At 39.0% G+C, this 20,680-nt stretch overlaps 1 pseudogene; it reads left to right on the top strand.

Annotated features, from left to right (window-relative positions):
* Positions 1–18,406: 18,406 nt before the first annotated feature.
* LOC138846840 (U6 spliceosomal RNA) lies at positions 18,407–18,474 on the top strand (annotated as a pseudogene).
* Positions 18,475–20,680: the final 2,206 nt, after the last annotated feature.

The raw sequence follows: 20,680 nt of genomic DNA on the forward strand, positions 1-20,680 counted from the left end.
CCCCTTTCCACAGACTAACTTTGGAATTCTGATTGAATTCACCTCAAAATTGCACTCACACTCAATTTGTAGGGAATTAGAATCTGTCCCCTCAGCAGAAGGGTTCCATGTCGTTTTCCAAAACACAAAAACTCATCTTGATCGTGTTGCCTGTAGATTTCTAATACTGATAGGGCAATTTGCTGTGTTTTTTTTTTTCTTTCATAATGGCTACTGTCTCCACACTCTTGTTTGTATTGCGTCAGAATACAAAATTTGGGAAGGAAGAAGGGAAAACCAACTCAGACCCAGAAAACATTTAGGAAATTGCCACACAAGAAACCACAAATTGGCTGAAGCACCTACAACAATGACAGCAAGCCACAATTGGAGCAAGCCAAAAGCTGTGCCCTGTTTGAAAAAGACCATACCTCTTGTGCCCTGAACTCAATATTCCAGCCTCAAAACCAAAGCTCACATCAGATAATTCATTACAAATCATGATAAATAAGAAAAAAGAGAAAAAAGCCAAAGAAATGCAAGAATGAATAATGATATTGCGCTTGATTTAGTCGCAAGGAAACCGGCTGTTCAGGGATTCATCCACCCCTCCAGCTGTCTGCCGGTGGAATTCTGACTGAATTAACCTGAAAATCTCAGTGAAACTCAGTTTGGAGGCAATAAATATTTCTCACCTCAGCCAAAATGTTCCATTTTATTTTCCAAAACACAAAAACTCACCTTGGTCATGTTACCTGTAGATTTCTAAGGTTCAAACGCATATTTGTTGTATTTTTTATTTCATAATGGCTACTCTGTCCAAACTCTTGTTTGTATTGCGTCAGAATACAAAATTTGGGAATAAGAAGGCAAAACCAACTCAGACCCAGAAAGCATTTAGGAAATTGAAACACAAGAAGCCAAAAGTCAGCTGAGGCACTCAAAACAATGACAGCAAGCCAGAATTGGAGCAAGCCAACAGCTGAGTCCTGATTGAAAAAGATCATTCCACCCGTGCCGTAAACTCCATATTGTAGCCTCAAAACCAAAGCTCACATCAGAAAATTCATTACAAACCATGATAAATAAGGGAAATGTGAAAAAGCCAAAGAAATGCAAGAGTCCTTTGTGATATTTGGCTGGATTTAGACACAAGGAAACAGGCTTTTTCCAGATTCATCCACCCCTCCAGCTGACTGCCTGTGGAGTTCTGACTGAATTAACGTGAAAATCACACTGAAACTCAGTGTGGAGGCAATTAATATCTGTCACCTCAGCCAAAGTGTTCCATTTGATTTTCCAAAACACAAAAACTCACCGTGGTCTTGTTACCTGTAGATTTCTAAGCTTCAAACGCCTGTTTGTTGTGTTTTTTATTTCATAATGGCTAGTCTGCCCAAACTCTTGTTTGTATTGTGTCAGAATACAAAATTTGGGAAGGAAGAAGGCAAATTCAACTCAAACCCAGAATACATTAAGGAAATTGCCGCTCAAGAAACAAAAAGTCAGCTGAGGCACCGAAAACAATGACAGCCAGCCAGAATTTGAGCAAGCCAACAGCTGTGCCCTGTTTGAAAAAGACCATTCCTCCAGTGCCCTGAACTCCATATTGCAGCATGAAAACCAAAGCTCACATCAGACAATTCATTACAAACCATGATACATGAGAAAAAAGAGAAAAAAGCCAAAGAAATGCAAAAGTCCTTTGTGATATTTGGCTGGATTTACACACAAGGAAACTGGCTGTTTCCAGATTCATCCCCCCTTTCCATAGACTGACTTTGGAATTCTGATTGAATTCACCTCAAAATTGCACTCACACTCAATTTGGAGGGAATTAGAATCTGAACCCTCAGCAGATGGGTTCCATCTTATTTTCCAAAACACAGAAACTCATCTTGGTCGTGTTGCCTGTAGATTTCTAATCCTGAAAGGGCAATTTGCTGTGTTTTTTTTTTTCTTTCATAATGGCTACTCTGTCCAAAATTATGCTTGTATTGCATCAGACTACAAAATTTGAATAAGAAGGCAAAACAGACTCAGACCCAGAAAACATTTAGGAAATTGCCGCTCTAGAAACCTAAAATCAGCTAAGGCACCCAAAACAATGACAGCAAGCCAGAATTGGAGAAATCCAAGAGCTGTGCCCTGTTTGAAAAAGAACCTTCCTCTTGGGCCCTGAACTCAATATGCCAGCCTCAAAACCAAAGCTCACATCAGAAAATTGATTACAACCATGATAAATAAGAAAAAAGAGAAAAAAGCCAAAGAAATGCAAGAATGAATAATGATATTGCGCTTGATTTAGTTGCAAGGAAACCGGCTGTTCAGGGATTCATCCACCCCTCCAGCTGACTGCCGGTGGAATTCTGACTGAATTAACCTGAAAATCTCAGTGAAACTCAGTTTGGAGGCAATAAATATTTCTCACCTCAGCCAAAATGTTCCATTTTATTTTCCAAAACACAAAAACTCACCTTGGTCATGTTACCTGTAGATTTCTAAGGTTCAAACGCATATTTGTTGTGTTTTTTATTTCATAATGGCTACTCTGTCCAAACTCTTGTTTGTATTGTGTCAGAATACAAAATTTGGGAATAAGAAGGCAAAACCAACTCAAACCCAGAAAGCATTTAGGAAATTGAAACACAAGAAACCAAAAGTCAGCTGAGGCACTCAAAACAATGACAGCAAGCCAGAATTGGAGCAAGCCAACAGCTGAGTCCTGATTGAAAAAGATCATTCCACCCGTGCCGTAAACTCCATATTGTAGCCTCAAAACCAAAGCTCACATCAGAAAATTCATTACAAACCATGATAAATAAGGGAAATGTGAAAAAGCCAAAGAAATGCAAGAGTCCTTTGTGATATTTGGCTGGATTTAGACACAAGGAAACAGGCTTTTTCCAGATTCATCCACCCCTCCAGCTGACTGCCTGTGGAGTTCTGACTGAATTAACGTGAAAATCACACTGAAACTCAGTGTGGAGGCAATTAATATCTGTCACCTCAGCCAAAGTGTTCCATTTGATTTTCCAAAACACAAAAACTCACCGTGGTCTTGTTACCTGTAGATTTCTAAGCTTCAAACGCCTGTTTGTTGTGTTTTTTATTTCATAATGGCTAGTCTGCCCAAACTCTTGTTTGTATTGTGTCAGAATACAAAATTTGGGAAGGAAGAAGGCAAATTCAACTCAAACCCAGAATACATTAAGGAAATTGCCGCTCAAGAAACAAAAAGTCAGCTGAGGCACCGAAAACAATGACAGCCAGCCAGAATTTGAGCAAGCCAACAGCTGTGCCCTGTTTGAAAAAGACCATTCCTCCAGTGCCCTGAACTCCATATTGCAGCATGAAAACCAAAGCTCACATCAGACAATTCATTACAAACCATGATACATGAGAAAAAAGAGAAAAAAGCCAAAGAAATGCAAAAGTCCTTTGTGATATTTGGCTGGATTTACACACAAGGAAAGTGGCTGTTTCCAGATTCATCCCCCCTTTCCATAGACTGACTTTGGAATTCTGATTGAATTCACCTCAAAATTGCACTCACACTCAATTTGGAGGGAATTAGAATCTGAACCCTCAGCAGATGGGTTCCATCTTATTTTCCAAAACACAGAAACTCATCTTGGTCGTGTTGCCTGTAGATTTCTAATCCTGAAAGGGCAATTTGCTGTGTTTTTTTTTTCTTTCATAATGGCTACTCTGTCCAAAATTATGCTTGTATTGCATCAGACTACAAAATTTGAATAAGAAGGCAAAACAGACTCAGACCCAGAAAACATTTAGGAAATTGCCGCTCTAGAAACCTAAAATCAGCTAAGGCACCCAAAACAATGACAGCAAGCCAGAATTGGAGAAATCCAAGAGCTGTGCCCTGTTTGAAAAAGAACCTTCCTCTTGGGCCCTGAACTCAATATGCCAGCCTCAAAACCAAAGCTCACATCAGAAAATTGATTACAACCATGATAAATAAGAAAAATGAGAAAAAAGCCAAAGCAATGCAAGAATCCATAATGATATTGTGCTTGATTTAGTCGCAAGGATACCAGCTGTTCCCAAATTCATCCACCCATCCAGCTGACTGCCTGTTTAATTCTGACTGAATTAACCTGAAAATCGCAGTGACACTCAGTTTGGAGGCAATTCATATCTGTCACCTCAGCCAAAGTGTTCCATTTGATTTTCCAAAACACAAAAACTCACCTTGGTCGTGTTACCTGTAGATTTACAAGCTTCAAATGCCCATTTGTTGTGTTTTTAATTTCATAATGTCTACTCTGTCCAAACTCTTGTTTGTATTGCGTCAGAATACAAAATTTGGGAAGGAAGAAGGCAAAACCAACTCCGACCCAGAAAACATTTAGGAAATTGCCGCTCAAGAAACCAAGAGTCAGCTGAGACACCCAAAAGAATGACAGCAAGCCAGAAATGCAGCAAGCCAACAGCTGTGCCCTATTTGAAAAAGACCATTCCTCCGGTGCCCTGAACTCCATATTGCAGCCTCAAAACCAAAGCTCACATCAGAAAATTCATTACAAACCCTGATAAATATGAAAAATGAGAAAAAAGCCAAAGAAATGCAAGAATCCATAATGATATTGGGCTTGATTTAGTTGCAAGGAAACCGGCTGTTCCCAGATTCATCCACCCCTCCAGCTGACTGCCTGTGGAATTCTGACTGAATTAACCTGAAAATCGCAGTGAAACTCAGTTTGGAGGCAATTCATATCTGTCACCTCAGCCAAAGTGTTCCATTTTATTTTCTGAAACACAAAAATTCACCTTGGTCATATTACCTGTAGATTTCTAAGCTTCAAACGCCTATTTGTTGTGTTTTTTATTTCATCACGGCTATTCTGCCCGAATTCTTGTTTGTATTGCATCAGAATATAAAATTTGGGAAGGAAGAAGGCAAAACCAACTCAGACCCAGAAAACATTTTGGAAATTATCGCTCAAGGAACCAAAAGTCATCTGAGGCACCCAAACCAAGGACAGCAAGCCAGAATTGAGGCAAGCCAACAGCTGAGTCCTGATTGAAAAAGTACCTTCCTCTTGTGCCCTGAACTCAATATGCCAGCCTCAAAACCAAAGCTCACATCAGATAATTCATTGCAAACCATGATAAATAAGAAAAATGAGAAAAAAGCCAAAGAAATACAAGAATCCATAATGATATTGGGCTTGATTTAGGCGCAAGGAAACCAGCTGTTCCGGATGCATCCACCCCTCCAGCTGACTGCCTGTGGAATTCTGACTGAATTAACCTGAAAATCGCAGTGAAACTCAGTTTGGAGGCAATTAATATCTGTCACCTCAGCCAAAGTGTTCCATTTTATTTTCCAAAACACAAAAACTCACCTTGGTCGTGTTACCTGTAGATTTCTAAGGTTCAAACGCCTATTTCTTGTGTTGTTTATTTCATAATGGCTACTCAGCCCAAACTCTTGCTTGTATGGCGTCAGAATACAAAATTTCGGAAGGAAGAAGGCAAAACCAACTACACCCAGAAAACATTTAGGAAATTGCCGCTCAAGAAACCACAAATTGGCTGAGGCACCCAAAACAATGACAGCAAGCCAGAATTGGAGCAGGCCAACAGCTTTGCCCTGATTCAAAAAGAACCATCCTCTTGTGCCCTGAACTCAATATGCCAGCCTCAAAACCAAAGCTCACATCAGAAAATTCATTACAAACCAGGATAAATAAGAAAAATGAGAAAAAAAGCCAAAGAAATGCAAGAGTCCTTTGTGATACTTCGCTGGATTTAGACACAAGGAAACTGGCTGTTTCCAGATTCATCCCCCCCTTCCACAGACTGACTTTGGAATTCTGATTGAATTCACCTCAAAATCGCACTCACACTCAATTGGGAGGGAATTAGAATCTGTCCCCTCAGCAGAAGAGTTCCATGTCATTTTCCAAAACACAGAAACTCATCTTGGTTGTGTTGCTGGTAGATTTCTAATCCTGATAGTGCAATTTGCTGTGTTTTTTTCTTTCTTTCATAATGGCTACTCTGTCCAAAATCTTGCTTGTATTGCATCAGAATACAAAATTTGGGAATAAGAAGGCAAAACCAACTCAGACCCAGAAAACATTTAGCAAATTGCCAGACAAGAAACCACAAATCGGCTGAGGCACCCAAAACAATGACAGCAAGCCAGAATTGGAGCAGGCCAACAGCTGTGCCCTGATTGAAAAAGAACCTTCTTCTTGTGCCCTGAACTCAATATGCCAGCCTCAAAACCAAAGCTCACATCAGAAAATTCATTACAAACCATGATAAATAATAAAAATGAGAAAAAAGCCAATGAAATGCAGGAGCTCTTAGTGATATTGGGCTTGATTTATTCCCTTGTTAATGGCTGTTTCAAGATTCATCCACACCTCCCAGCTGAGTGTCTGTGGTTTCTGACTGAATTAACATGAAAGAATGCAAGAATCCATAATGATATAGGGCTTGATTTAGTTGCAAGGAAACTGGCTGTTCCTGCATTCATCCACCCCTCCAGCTGACTGCCTGTCGAATTCTGACTGAAATAACCTGAACATAGCAGTGAAAATCAGTTTGGAGGCAATTAATATCTGTCACCTCAGCCAAAGTGTTCCATTTGATTTTCCAAAACACAAAAACTCACCTTGGTCGTGTTACCTGTAGATTTCTAAGCTTCAAACGCATATTTGTTGTGTTTTTTATTGCATAATGGCTACTCTGTCCAAACTCTTGGTTGTATTGGGGCAGAATACAAAATTTGGGAAGGAAGAAGGCAAAACCAACTCAGACCCAGAAAACATTTAGGAAATTGCCACTCAAGAAACCACAAATTGGCTGAGGCACCCAAAACAATGACAGCAAGCCAGAATTGCAGCAAGCCAACAGCTGTGCCCTGATTGAAAAAGACCATTCTGCTGGTGCCCTGAACTCAATATGCCAGCCTGAAAACCAAAGCTCACATCAGATAATTCATTACAAACCATGATAAATAAGAAAAAAGAGAAAAAAGCCAAAGAAATGCAAGAATCCATAATGATATAGGGCTTGATTCAGTCACAAGGAAAATGGCTGTTCCCGGATTCAACCAGCCCTCCAGCTGTCTGCCTGTGGAATTCTGACTGAATTTACCTGAAAATCGCAGTGAAACTCAGTTTGGAGGCAATTAATATCTGTCACCTCAGCCAAAGTGTTCCATTGTATTTTCCAAAACGCAAAAAATCACGTTGGTCGTGTTACCTGTAGATTTCTAAGCTTCAAACGCCTATTTGTTGTGTTGTTTATTTCATAATGGCTACTCTGCCCAAACTCTTGTTTGTATTGCATGAGATACAAAATTTGGGAATGAAGAAGGCAAAGCCAACACAGAGCAAGAAAACATTTAGGAAATTGCTGCTCAGGAAACCACAGATCTGCTGAGGCATCCAAACCAATGACAGCAAGCCAGAATTGGAGCAGGCCAACAGCTGTGCCCTGATTGAAAAAGACCATACCTCTTGTGCCCTGAACTAAATATGCCAGCCTCAAAACCAAAGCTCACATCAGAAAATTCATTACAGACCATGATATATATGAAAAATGAGAAAAAAGCCAAAGAAATGCAAGAATCCATAATGATATAGGGCTTGATTTAGTTGCAAGGAAACCGGCTGTTCCCAGATTCATCCACCCCTCCAGCTGACTGCCTGTGGAATTCTGACTGAATTAACCTGAAAATCGCAGTGAAACTCAGTTTGGAGGCAATTAATATCTGTGGCCTCAGCCAAAGTGTTCCATTTTATTTTCCAAAACACAAAAACTCACCTTGGTCGTGTTACCTGTAGATTTCTAAGCTTCAAACGCTTATGTGTTGTGTTTTTTATTTCATAATGGCTACTCTGTCCAAACTCTTGTTTGTATTGCGTCAGAATACAAAATTTGGGAAGGAAGAAGGCAAAACCAACTCAGACCCAGAAAACATTTAGGAAATTGCCACTGAAGAAACCAATATCAGCTGAGGCACCCATAACAGTTACAGCAAGCCTGAATTGGAGCAAGCCATCAGCTGTGCCCTGATTGAAAAAGACCATTTCTCCGGTGCCCTGAACTCAATATGCCTGCCTCAAAACCAAAGCTCACATCAGAAAATTCATTGCAAACCATGATAAATAAGAAAAAAGAGAAAAAAGCCAAAGAAACGCAAGAATACATAATGATATTGGGCTTGATTTAGTCACAAGGAAACTGTCTGTTCACAGATTCAACCACCACTCCAGCTGACTGTCTGTGGAGTTCTTACTGAATTTACCTGAAAATCGCAGTGAAACTCAAGAAAATAAAATTCAGCCGAGGCACCGAAAACAATGACAGAAAGCCAGAATTGGAGCATGCCAACAGCTGTACCCTGTTTCAAAAAGACAATTTCTCCAGTGCCCTGAACTCCATATTGCAGCCTCAAAACCAAAGCTCACAGCAGAAAATTCATTACAAACCATGACAAATAAGGGAAATGTGAAAAAGCCAAAGAGATACAAGAGTCCTTTGTGATATTTCGCTGGATTTAGACACAAGGAAACTGGCTGTTTCCAGATACATACCCTGCGTCCACAGACTGACTTTGGAATTCTGATTGAATTCACCTCAACATCGCACTCACACTCAATTGGGAGGGAATTAGAATCTGTCCCCTCAGCAGAAGAGTTCCAAGTCATTTTCCAAAACACAGAAACTCATCTTGGTCGTGTTGCCTATAGATTTCTAATCCTGAAAGGTCAATTTGCTGTGCTTTTTTTTTTTTCTTTCATAATGTCTACTCTGTCCAAAATCTTGCTTGTATTGCATCAGAATACAAAATTTGGGAATAAGAAGGCAAAACCAACTCAGAACAAGAAAACATTTAGGAAATTGCCACACAAGAAACCACAAATCGGCTGAGGCACTCAAAACAATGACAGCAAGCCAGAAGTGGAGCAAGCCAACAGCTGTGCCCTGATTGAAAAAGAACCTTCCTCTTGTGCCCTGAACTCAATATGCCAGCCTCAAAACCAAAGCTCACATGAGAAAATTCATTACAAACCATGATAAATAAGAAAAAAGAGAAAAAAGCCAAAGAAATGCAAGAATCCATAATGATATAGGGCTTGATTTAGTTGCAAGAAAACCAAAAGTTCCTGGATTCATCCACCCCTCCAGCTGATGCCTTTGGAATTCTGACTGAATTAACCTGAAAATTGTAGTGAATTCAGTTTGGAGGCAATTAATATCTGTCACGTCAGCCAAAGTGTTCCATTTTATTTTCCAAAACACAAAAACTCACCTTGGTCATGTTACCTGCAGATTTATAAGCTTCAAACGCTTATTTGTTGTGTTTTTTATTTCATAATGGCTACTCTGTCCAAAATCTTGCTTGTATTGCGTCAGAATACAAAATTTGGGAAGGAAGAAGGCAAAACCAACTCAGACCCAGAGAACATTTAGGAAATTTCCACTCAAGAAACCACAAATTGGCTGAGGCACCCAAAACAATGACAGCAAGCCAAAATTAGAGCAAGCCAACAGCTGTGCCCTGGTTGAAAAGAACCTTCCTCTTGTGCCCTGAACTCAATATGCCAGCCTCAAAACCAAAGCTCACATCAGAAAATTCATTACAAACCATGATAAATAAGAAAAATCAGAAAAAGCTAAAGAAATGCAGGAGTTCTTAGTGATATTGGGCTTGATTTATTCCCTTGTTAATGGCTGTTTCCAGATTCATCCACACCTCCCAGGTGAGTGTCTGTGGTGTCTGACTGAATTAACCTGAAAATCGCAGTGAAACTCAAGAAACCAAATTTCAGCTGAGGCACCCAAAACAATGACAGCAAGCCAGAATTGGAGCAAGCCAACAGCTGTGCCCTGTTTGAAAAAGACCCTCCTCCGGTGCCCTGAACTGCATATTGCAGCCACAAAACCAAACCTAACATCATAAAATTCATTACAAACCATGATAAATAAGGGAAATTTGAAAAAGCCAAAGAAATGCAAGAGTCCTTTGTGATATTTCGCTGGATTTAGACACAAGGAAACTGGCTGTTACCAGATTCATCCCCCCCTTCCACAGACTGACTTTGGAATTCTGTTTGAATTCACCTCAAAATCACACTCACACTCAATTTGGAGGGAATTAGAATCTGTCCCCTCAGCAGAAGCGTTCCATGTCATTTTCCAAAACACAGAAACTCATCTTGGTCGTGTTGCCTATAGATTTCTAATCCTGAAAGGGCAATTTGCTGTGTTTTTTTTTTCTTTCATAATGGCTACTCTGTCCAAAATCTTGCTTGTATTTCATCAGAATACAAAATTTGGCAATAAGAAGGCAAAACCGACTCAGACCCAGAAAACATTTGGGAAATTGCCACTCAAGAAACCAAAAGTCAGCTGAGGCACCCAAAACAATGAAAGCAAGCCAGAATTCGAGCAAGCCAACAGCTGTGCTCTGATTGAAAAAGACCATTCTGTTGGTGCCCTGAACTCCATATTGCAGCCTCAAAACCAAAGCTCACATCAGAAAATTCATTACAAACCATGATAAATAAGAAATATGAGAAAAAAGCCAAAGAAATGCAAGAATCCATAATGATATTGGGCTTGATTGAGTTGCAAGGAAACCGGCTGTTCCCAGATTCATCCACCCCTCCAGCTGACTGCCTGTGGAATTCTGACTGAATTAACCTGAAAATCATAGTGAAACTCGGTTTGGAGGCAATTAATATCTGTCACCTCAGCCAAAGTGTTCCATTTTATTTTCCAAAACACAAAAACTCACCTTGGTCGTGTTACCTGTAGATTTCTAAGCTTCAAACACTTATGTGTTGTGTTTTTTATTTCATAATGGCTACTCTGTCCAAACTCTTCTTTGCATTGCATCAGAATACAAAATTTGGGAAGGAAGAAGGCAAAGCCAACTCAGACCCAGAAAACATTTGGGAAATTGCCACTCAAGAAACCACAAATCGGCTGAGGCACTCAAAACAATGACAGCAAGCCAGAATTGGAGCAAGCCAACAGCTGTGCCCTGATTGAAAAAGAACCTTCCTCTTGTGCCCTGAACTCAATATTGCAGCCTGAAAACCAAAGCTCACATCAGATAATTCATTACAAACCATGATAAATAAGAAAAAAGAGAAAAAAGCCAAAGAAATGCAAGAATTCATAATGATATTGGGCTTGATTTAGTTGCAAGGAAACCGGCTGTTCCCAGATTCATTCACCCCTCCAGCTGACTGCCTGTGGAATTCTGACTGAATTAACCTGAAAATCGCAGTGAAACTCAAGAAACCAAATTTCAGCTGAGGCACCCAAAACTATGACAGCAAGCCAGAATTGGAGCAAGCCAACAGCTGTGCCCTGTTTGAAAAAGACCCTCCTCCGGTGCCCTGAACTGCATATTGCAGCCACAAAACCAAACCTAACATCATAAAATTCATTACAAACCATGATAAATAAGGGAAATTTGAAAAAGCCAAAGAAATGCAAGAGTCCTTTGTGATATTTCGCTGGATTTAGACACAAGGAAACTGGCTGTTACCAGATTCATCCCCCCCTTCCACAGACTGACTTTGGAATTCTGTTTGAATTCACCTCAAAATCACACTCACACTCAATTTGGAGGGAATTAGAATCTGTCCCCTCAGCAGAAGCGTTCCATGTCATTTTCCAAAAAACAGAAACTCATTTTGGTCTTGTTGCCTATAGATTTCTAATCCTGAAAGGGTAATTTGCTGTGTTTTTTTTTTTCTTTCATAATGGCTACTCTGTCCAAAATCTTGCTTGTATTTCATCAGAATACAAAATTTGGCAATAAGAAGGCAAAACTGACTCAGACCCAGAAAACATTTAGGAAATTGCCACTCAAGAAACCAAAAGTCAGCTGAGGCACCCAAAACAATGACAAAAGCCAGAATTGGAGCACGCCAACAGCTGTGCCGTGTTTGAAAAAGACTATTCCTCCGGTGCCCTGAACTCCATATTGCAGCCTCAAAACCAAAGCTCACATCAGAAAATTCATTACAAACCATGAAAAAAAGAAAAATGAGAAAAAAGCCAAAGAAATGCAAGAGTCCTTTGTGATATTTGGCTGGATTTAGACACAAGGAAACCAGCTGTTTCCGGATTCATCCACCCCTCCTAGCTGACTGGCTGTGGAATTCTGATTGAATTCACCTGAAAATCGCACTCACTCTGGATTTCGAGGAAATTAATATCTGCCCCTCTGTGGAAGGGTTCTATGTCATTTTCCAAAAACTCTTCTTGGTCATGTTGCCTATGATTTCTAAGCATCAAAGCCCAATATGTTTTGTTTTTCAATTTCATAATGGATCCTCATTCTAAACCCTTGTTTGTATTGCATCAGAATACACAATTTGAAAAGGAAAAAGGCAAAACCAACTCAGACCAACAAAACATTTAGGAAATTGTCGCTCAAAGCGAAAAATTGGCTGAGGCACCCAAAGCAATGACAGAAAGCCAGAATTGGAGAGAGCCAACAGCTGTGCCCTAATTGAAAAAGACCTTTCCTCTGGTTCCCTGAACTCCTTAAGCCAGCCTCAAAACCACAACCCACATCAGAAAATTTATTACAAACCATGATAAATAAGAAAATGTGAAAAATGCAAAAAAGAAAAAGAAATGCAAGAGTCCTTTGTGATATGGCGCTTGTTTTAGTACAAGGAAACCAGCTGTTTCCGGATTCATCCACCCCTCCCAGCTGACTGACTGTGGAATTCTGATTGTATTCACCTGAAAAGAGAGAACATTTATAAGTATATTGTGACTGTGGAACCTGTCATTTACCAATCACATGTTAGACTGAATCATAGACCAAATATAGGGAAGAAATTCTATGCATGTAAACCTTGTGGGAAGTCATTCAGTATTAAATTCTGCCATACCCTCCATCACAGCACTCATATTGTGGAAAACCCTCATGTGTGTAATGATTGTGGAGAAACCACTCACCAGAAGTCAGATCTCATTAGACATCAGAGAATTCACACAGGGTTGAAATCTTACAAATCTAATGACTGTGGGAAGTTCTTTGGCCAGAAGAAACACCTCATAAATCATCAGAGAATTCACACAGGTGAGAAACCTTATGAATGTAATGACTGTGGAAAATCCTTTGGCCAGAAGGCAAACCTCATAAATCATCAGAGAATTCACACAGGTGAGAAACCTTATGAATGCAATGACTGTGGAAAATCCTTTGGCCAGAAGGCAAACCTCATAAATCATCAGAGAATTCACAGAGGGGAGAAACCTTATGAATGCAATCATTGTGGAAAAGCCTTTGCTGAGAAATCAAAGCTCACAAAGCATCAGACAATTTGTACTGGGGGAAACCTTATGATTGCAATGACTGTGGAAAAACCTTTGCTGAGAAGTCAAACCTCAGAAAGTATCAGAGCCTTCACACCATGGAGAAAGCTTATAAATGAAATGACTGTGGAAAAGCCTTTGGTCCCATCCTTGCATACCAAGGATAAATCCCACTTGGTCTGGGTGGATGATCTTTCTGATGCATTGTTGGATTCAATTGGCCAGAATTCTGTTGCAGATCTTTGCATGTATGTTCATCAGGGAAGTTGGTCTATAATTACTTTCTTTGTTGCACTTTTTTCAGGTTTAGGAATGAAGGTGATGTTGGCTTCATAGACAGAATTTGGGAGAATCGCCTCTCTCTCAATTGTTTTGAATAACTTGAGAAGAATTGCAGTTAGTGCTTTAAATGTCTGTTAGAATTCAGCAGTGAAGCCTTCCAGTTTTGGGGTTTTCTTGGTAGTGAGGGTCTTTATTACTGGTATCATTTCCATCTGGTTATGTGTGTGTTTAGGTTTTCTATATCTTTGTTGCTCAATTTAGGTAGGTTTTATGGATGGAAGGATGGTGGAAAGCCTCTTTGCTGTACTTCATAACTCATAAGATATCAGAGTATCCACACAGGGAATTTTCTACTTGACCTTTTTGTGCAAGTTATATCTCATGAAATATTAGAGAATTCACCAAGGGGAGAAATGCATGAATGTAATACATGTGAATAGCCTTTGTGGTGCAAATCAGACCTCATCAAACATAAAAGAATTCTCATGGGGAGCAATTTTATGAATGTAATGACTCAGAGCCTTTTACCATAATTCAGCCCTCATTGTACATCATCAAATTCATATAGGGAAAAACTCCTTTGAAAGTAAAATCCCTTTAATTATAAGCCATACCTCATACGACAACAGGGAATTCACATGGGAGAGAAACCTTATGGGTGTAATGAGTGTTGGAAAGCTCTGCCCAAATCTCTCCTTATATCAGAATGCACAACATATATATCTAATGAATGAAATAAATGTGAGAAAGTCATTTCACATAGGTAATGCCTCATAATCCATCATGGAATTTGAACAAGGGAGAGACCTTAACAATATAATGAATGTGGAAGAGCTTTTCTCCAAAATTCATGTAAGTATTGTGACAAAACCTTTTGCTGGAAAGCACATCCTATCCAACAGAGACTCATGTAAAGGAGAAAGCTTATAAATATTATTAGAGTCAGAAGTCAATGGTACATCAGAGAATTGACACAGGTGGTTTCTTAGGCGTATACTGATTGTGCAAAAACATTTTCTTTATTTCAGGCTTGTATAGATACAGAATTCACAAAAGGTGATAGTCTTTGCATGCTGTAAATACGATAAAAACTTTAGCCAGAAATTAGACATCAACAGACTTCAGAGAATTCATAAGGAACAAAAGTCTATGCAATGAATTTGGAAAAAGTATTTCTGCTATAAATCAGTCTTCAATTCCCACGAATAGACTCACAAATGAGAAAACATGCATGCATAGAAAAGTTTTGTACCATAAATTATCTCTAGATGGTAAACTAATAACTCACACAAAAGAAAAATCATGAATGTAATGGAATTGGGAATCGCTTTGCTATAAGGCAGAGTTCCAGAAAGCTTAGCAAGATTACAGAAAAGTCTCTGAAAATGTAACATGTCTGAAAGATTTGTTGGCGTCACAAACTGGAGGATAGCTCAAGTGCATGTGTTTTTGTGCCTGGCATCCAAATTGATATCTCTTTTTCTTTGATTAATTCCTTGTTTATTTATTTAGCAGATTTAGAGACAAAGGATTCCTGTCCATTGATTTACTACTATATGCCCACAATTGCCATGGTAAGGTATATGGCAAAAACTGAGTGCTGGGGGCTGTGAATCTGATTCATCACTGATAACATTCAAGACATTGGTTCCTGGTTCTTATGCTGCTATGCATGGAAATGTTTCTCTAATTTCATTTTCAAATAGTTCATTGTTAATATAAAGAAATGCTTCTAATTTTTAAAATTTCATTGAAATAATTTGTGATTAATGTGTACTAGTCATGCATTATTAGAGGGTGTAGTGCAATATTTGCACACATTTATGCAGTAAAAACTGATCAAGCTAAGCAACTACAGTTTTATTAAGTTTTTAAAGATTTATTTATTTGAAAGACAGAGTTACAGAGAGAAGTAGCAGCAGAGAGAGAGAGAGGTCTTCCTCTGCCGGTTCACTCCCCAGATGGCCACAATGGCCGGAGCTCTGCCAATCTGATGCCAGGAACCAGGAGCTTCTTCCAGATCTCCCACTTGGGTGCAGGGACCCAAGGACTTGGGCCATCTTCTACTGCTTTCCCAGGCCATAGCAGAGAGTTGGATCAGAAGAGGAGCAGCCAGGACTAGAACTGGTACCCACAGGGGATGCTGGTGCTTCAGGCCAGGGCGTTAGCCCACTGTGCCACAATGCTGGCCCCCAAGCAACTACAGTTTCTAATTCTTCTCCATGATTTGAGACTACCAGCTCCTCTCCTTCAGTTCTTTACACAGAACCTAATATGGTTGAATGTAGTCATCTCATTATATTATGGAACACCAGAAGTTCTTTCTGCCTCTTTGATTTTTGATACCTATTATCCAATCCCCCTCTATCCCTAGCTGCTTCCCTTCTCAGCCTCTAGGAATCACAGTTCTGTGTTCAGATCCATTATTTTCTTTCACTTCCACATGTGACAAGGACCAGGTGTCATTTGTGTTCCTGCTTCTGGCTTATTTCAATTAATTTAATAATATTTTGTTCTTTTTTTGTATATAAAAGAGGTTGCCCTGTCCATTTTTTTTCATTGATGGACAGCTAGATTGGTTTCAAATCCTGGCTGCAGTGAACTGTGTTATAGTGGCTGTGTTATGGGAAAATTGCTGTATCTTTGATATGCTCTCCTCCTTTCCTTCTAATAAAATTTCCTTATTCTATATAGCCAAGAGCAAGATAACTCTCAAATGGTAGGTCAATTTTTATCTTAGTTTAATTTTTGTTATTTATTTGAAAGAGTTACAATAGAGGTAGAGACACAGAGAGGTCCTCCATTAGCTGGTTCGCTCTACAGATGACTACAAAGGCCAGAGTTATGCCATTCTGAAACCTGGAGACAGGAGCTTCCTCTGGGTCTCCCACATGGGTGCATGGGCCCAAGGACTTGGGCCATCTTCTACTGCTATCCCAGGAGATAGCAGAGAGCTGGATTGGAAGAACAGCAGCTGGAACTAGAACTGGCACCCAAATGGGATGCTGGCCCTTCAGGCCAGGGCTTTAACTCACTGCACAACAGCGCCGGCCCCAATTTTTATCCTTTTTAAGGAATGACCATACTGTTCTGCATAACATCTGTACTAACTTGTGTTTTCACCCACCATATATGATGGTTTTCTTTTCCCATGTGCTCTCTAGCATTTGTTATTTTTTATCAGTTTGGCATAAAAATGATATAGTATTGTTCATGTTTTTGTGTATTTTGAAATCAGTTAATTTGTTTATTAAATCTTTATTATTTGAAAGGTGGATTTAGAGAGAGAGGGAAAGACAGAGATAGCTTTCATATGCTGGCTCACACCCCAGAGAGTTTCAACAGTTGAGCCTGGGGCATGCTGGAGTCAGGAGCTTCATCCAAGTCTCCCACATGAGTGGCAAGGACCTGAGTCCTTCGTCCATCTTCTGCTGGTTTCCCAGGTGTTTAGCAGTGAGCTAAATTGGAAGTGGAGATTCCTAAACTCAAAGTGGAACTCAGATGTTATGCTGGCCTCACAGATTGCAGCTTTCCCCACTTGGCCACAATGCCAGCCCCTCGATCAATTTAATTCCTCAAAAATAGCTCAGTAATGTTGGCATCTATCTCATTTTGTTTTTTCTCTGTTATTATTCAACTTATTGATGTCTTATTTTTGTTCACATTATTCCTCTCAATTGCTCTACCTGAGGTGAGTAGGGCTGCTGTGTTGCTTAAATGAAGTGTATGCTTTAGATTACTCATTTAATGAGTGCATGTCATTCACATAGCACTTCACTGAAGTTCTACTATGTCCCAAATCCTCTTCTAGGCACAGAATTTAGACCACTTTTCTGTTAGGCCCAGATCTTGCCTTTAACATACTACGTGGAATTTAGTAGCTCATGAAATCTGCAGACTGCATAAATGAATGAATATTTTGAGGGCTGTGCTTTTGTGGAGGAACTTCATAGGAGACCGAAGGAATAAAATAAATCAAAAGTATCCACAGTATATAGAATGTATACTATTTTACAAGTCACAGAGAAGAGGAAGAAGAAGGAAAGTAGTAAGACTAGAAAGTCTGTGGCAAGACTAACAGGCGCTGGTCAAGAACTTAATAAGCACATTAGGAAAGCAGTAAGGTTTCTTTTTTTTTTTTGAGGAAAAGTTTTTATTTCTAGTGATGAAATTGGCTACAGAACATTATGAAAGTTTAAAAATACAAAGAGAAATTGTCTATAATTAATAGATTCAAAATTTGACAATCAGTGAATATCATTATTAGTCATTACCAACAACAGTTATTGATTTGAAAGGCAGAGTGACAGGAAGAGGGAACCACTGTTTCACTCCCCAGACACTTGCAATAGCCAAAGCTTGACCAAGCCAAAACCAGGAACTGGGAATTCATTCTGGATGTCCCATTTGGGTGCAGGGACCCAAGCACTTCTGCCATCCTCCGTCTCCTCCCAGGGTGCACACTAGCAGAAACTTGCCTCAAAGCAGAGAAGCTACCACTCAAGCCAGGCATTTGTATATGGGATGTGGGTGTGTGGTGGTGATAGCAAGCCCTCATAGATAAAAAAAAAAAAAAAAAACAAAAAAAAACAAACAAACAAAAAAAAAGTTATTTCTATGCCAAGGAAATTACTCTGTAGTCTTTCTCTTATAAACTACGTATTGCTGAACCTAGATAATTTTTCCTTTATTTAACAATGACATGAAAATGTCAGTTGAGTTGGCTTTCCTGAAGACCTTGTTTCTTGAATATTAGTGGCTAGCTGAGATAAATTCTTTTCATCTCTTTCTCGCTTCGGCAGCACATGTGCTCGCTTCGGCAGCACATATACTAAAATTCGAATGATACAGAGAAGATTAGCATGCCCCTGCGCAGTAAGGTTTCTTTACCTCCCTGTAGGCTCTGCTCTCCAGAGGTGAACAGGGTCCTCTAAACCCACTTGCTGCACACACAAACACCTGAGTGTTGTATTCTCCCACAGGTGTTGGAGACTGATATGGTGTTCTGATTTATATTTACATAATGGCTAGTGACATCGGGCATATTCACATGTTTTGACCATGTACATTTCTTCTGAGAAATGTCTATTCAGATCCTTGCCTGTTTCTTCACTGTATTTTTTGGAGTTTTTCCAATTCATGTAAATGTTCTGGAAATCTGTAAACATTCAGAGTTTTAATTTTTCCTGCCATCTGTTCATTGTATCTACACTCTGATGTTTACTTTGTTGTGAAGAAGTATCTTAGTTGGATATACTCAAATGTCTCTGTTTTTATTTTTGTGACTATTGCTATTGGAATCTTACCCAAAAGCTATTGTGTGTTGACAATATTTAGAGTTTCCCTATGTTTACTTGGGTTTGGGTCTTATGATTACATTTTAATTCACTGTGAGTTCACTTTCACATAGTGTAAGAGATGTTGGAGTCTCTTTTCAGGCTTCTACATATGGATAATCAAGTTCCTCTGCACCACTTGTGAAAGAGATTCTTCTTTCTCCAGTTCATTTTAGTTCCTTTGTTAAATATGAGTTGCTGGTAGAAATTTGGGTTTATTTCTATGCTACCAAGTCTTTTCCATTGAACTATGTGTCTGTTATTATATCAGTGCTAACACTTCTTCTTCTTTTTTTTTTTTGCAGTTTATTTATTTGAAAGGCAGAGTTACAGAGAGGTAGAGGCAGAGAGAGAGAGGTCTTCCATCCACTGGTTTACTCCCCAAATGGCCACAATGGCCGGAGCTGTCTTGATCTGAATCAAAGTGTCAGGAGCTTCTTCCAGGTCTCTATGCAGGTGCAGGGGCCCAAAGACTTTGGCCATTTTCTACTTTTTTCTCAGGCTATACCAGAGAGGGGTATAAGAAGTGGAGCAGCTGGGAAACATACTGGCACCCATATGAGATGCCGGCACTGCAGACGGTGACTTTATCTGCTTTGTCATAGTGCTGACCCCTGTAATATGTCTTAAAATATGGTGTGATGTCTCCAGCTTTTTTTTTGCTTTATAATATTGCTTTAGATGTTAAGCATCTCTCATGTTTCTATGTGAATTTTAGCATCATTTTTTCTAGCTCTGAGAACATCGTTGGTATGTTGATTGGGATTGCATTGAATTTGCAAATTGCTTTTGGTAGTATGGATATTTTGGTATTATTCTTCCCATTCACAAACATAAGTTTTCTGTGAGACTGTCAAAAAGCCTTGACAAAAATTGGACTTTATTACACAAAAATTCATCACTTTTTGGGATCATTTAAATCCATAATTTTGCACTAATATTTGATAAATAATTAAAGACTTTGAGCATTTTAGTAGGAGAAATTAAAATATTTATCAATTTCTTCAAATATTGTTTAGATGTGATATTCAAATATTGTTTAGAGCCATTGTCTGTATTCCCTCTAAATTAGGATCTTTTTGCTTTTTGCCTGTTAAACTTGTCCCTTGATTCAACAACCATTTTTAATGTAATGTAAACTGAAAATGTCATTTCATAAGCTAAAAAAAATGACAAAGAAGGAAAAAGAAGGGAGGGAGGTTGAGTATATAATTATGTTCTCCGAATTTTTTCTATAAAACATATTGAATCATTTAAAAGCTAATTAAAATTAAACTCAAAATTGGACCATTATGACCATTATTTAAAACAAGTGATTAAAAACTGTAGATGTCTTCAATTTTGATTATCATTCTTCTTTAGAATATCTGAAAGAAATCCGGTTTCTCACTTTAAAATATACCAGTGTGTTAGAATTCAGTATTAAATGACTTTGTTTAAAAGTGTTATTTAATCTATTGCTTTAAGTAGTAATACTATGGCCATTGTAAAACAAAATCCTTATCATTTTTCATAAAACAGAAAGGGCCTTTAAAACATCATCACTAAAAATATTAAGAGACCTAAAATATAACATTCTTAAAACCCAAGTGATACCATTCAAAATTTTCAAATATGCAGGGATAGTTCGTGTCAAGTAACTAAATAATTGTTAAGTGTATATATGGAATAGCTTCTATAAATTCTTTTGGCAAGGGCTGGCACTGTGCCATAGTGGGTGAGGCTGCCACCTGCAGTGCTGGTAT

Source organism: Oryctolagus cuniculus, chromosome 18, assembly GCF_964237555.1.
Source record: "Oryctolagus cuniculus chromosome 18, mOryCun1.1, whole genome shotgun sequence".
Lineage (NCBI taxonomy): Eukaryota > Metazoa > Chordata > Mammalia > Lagomorpha > Leporidae > Oryctolagus > Oryctolagus cuniculus.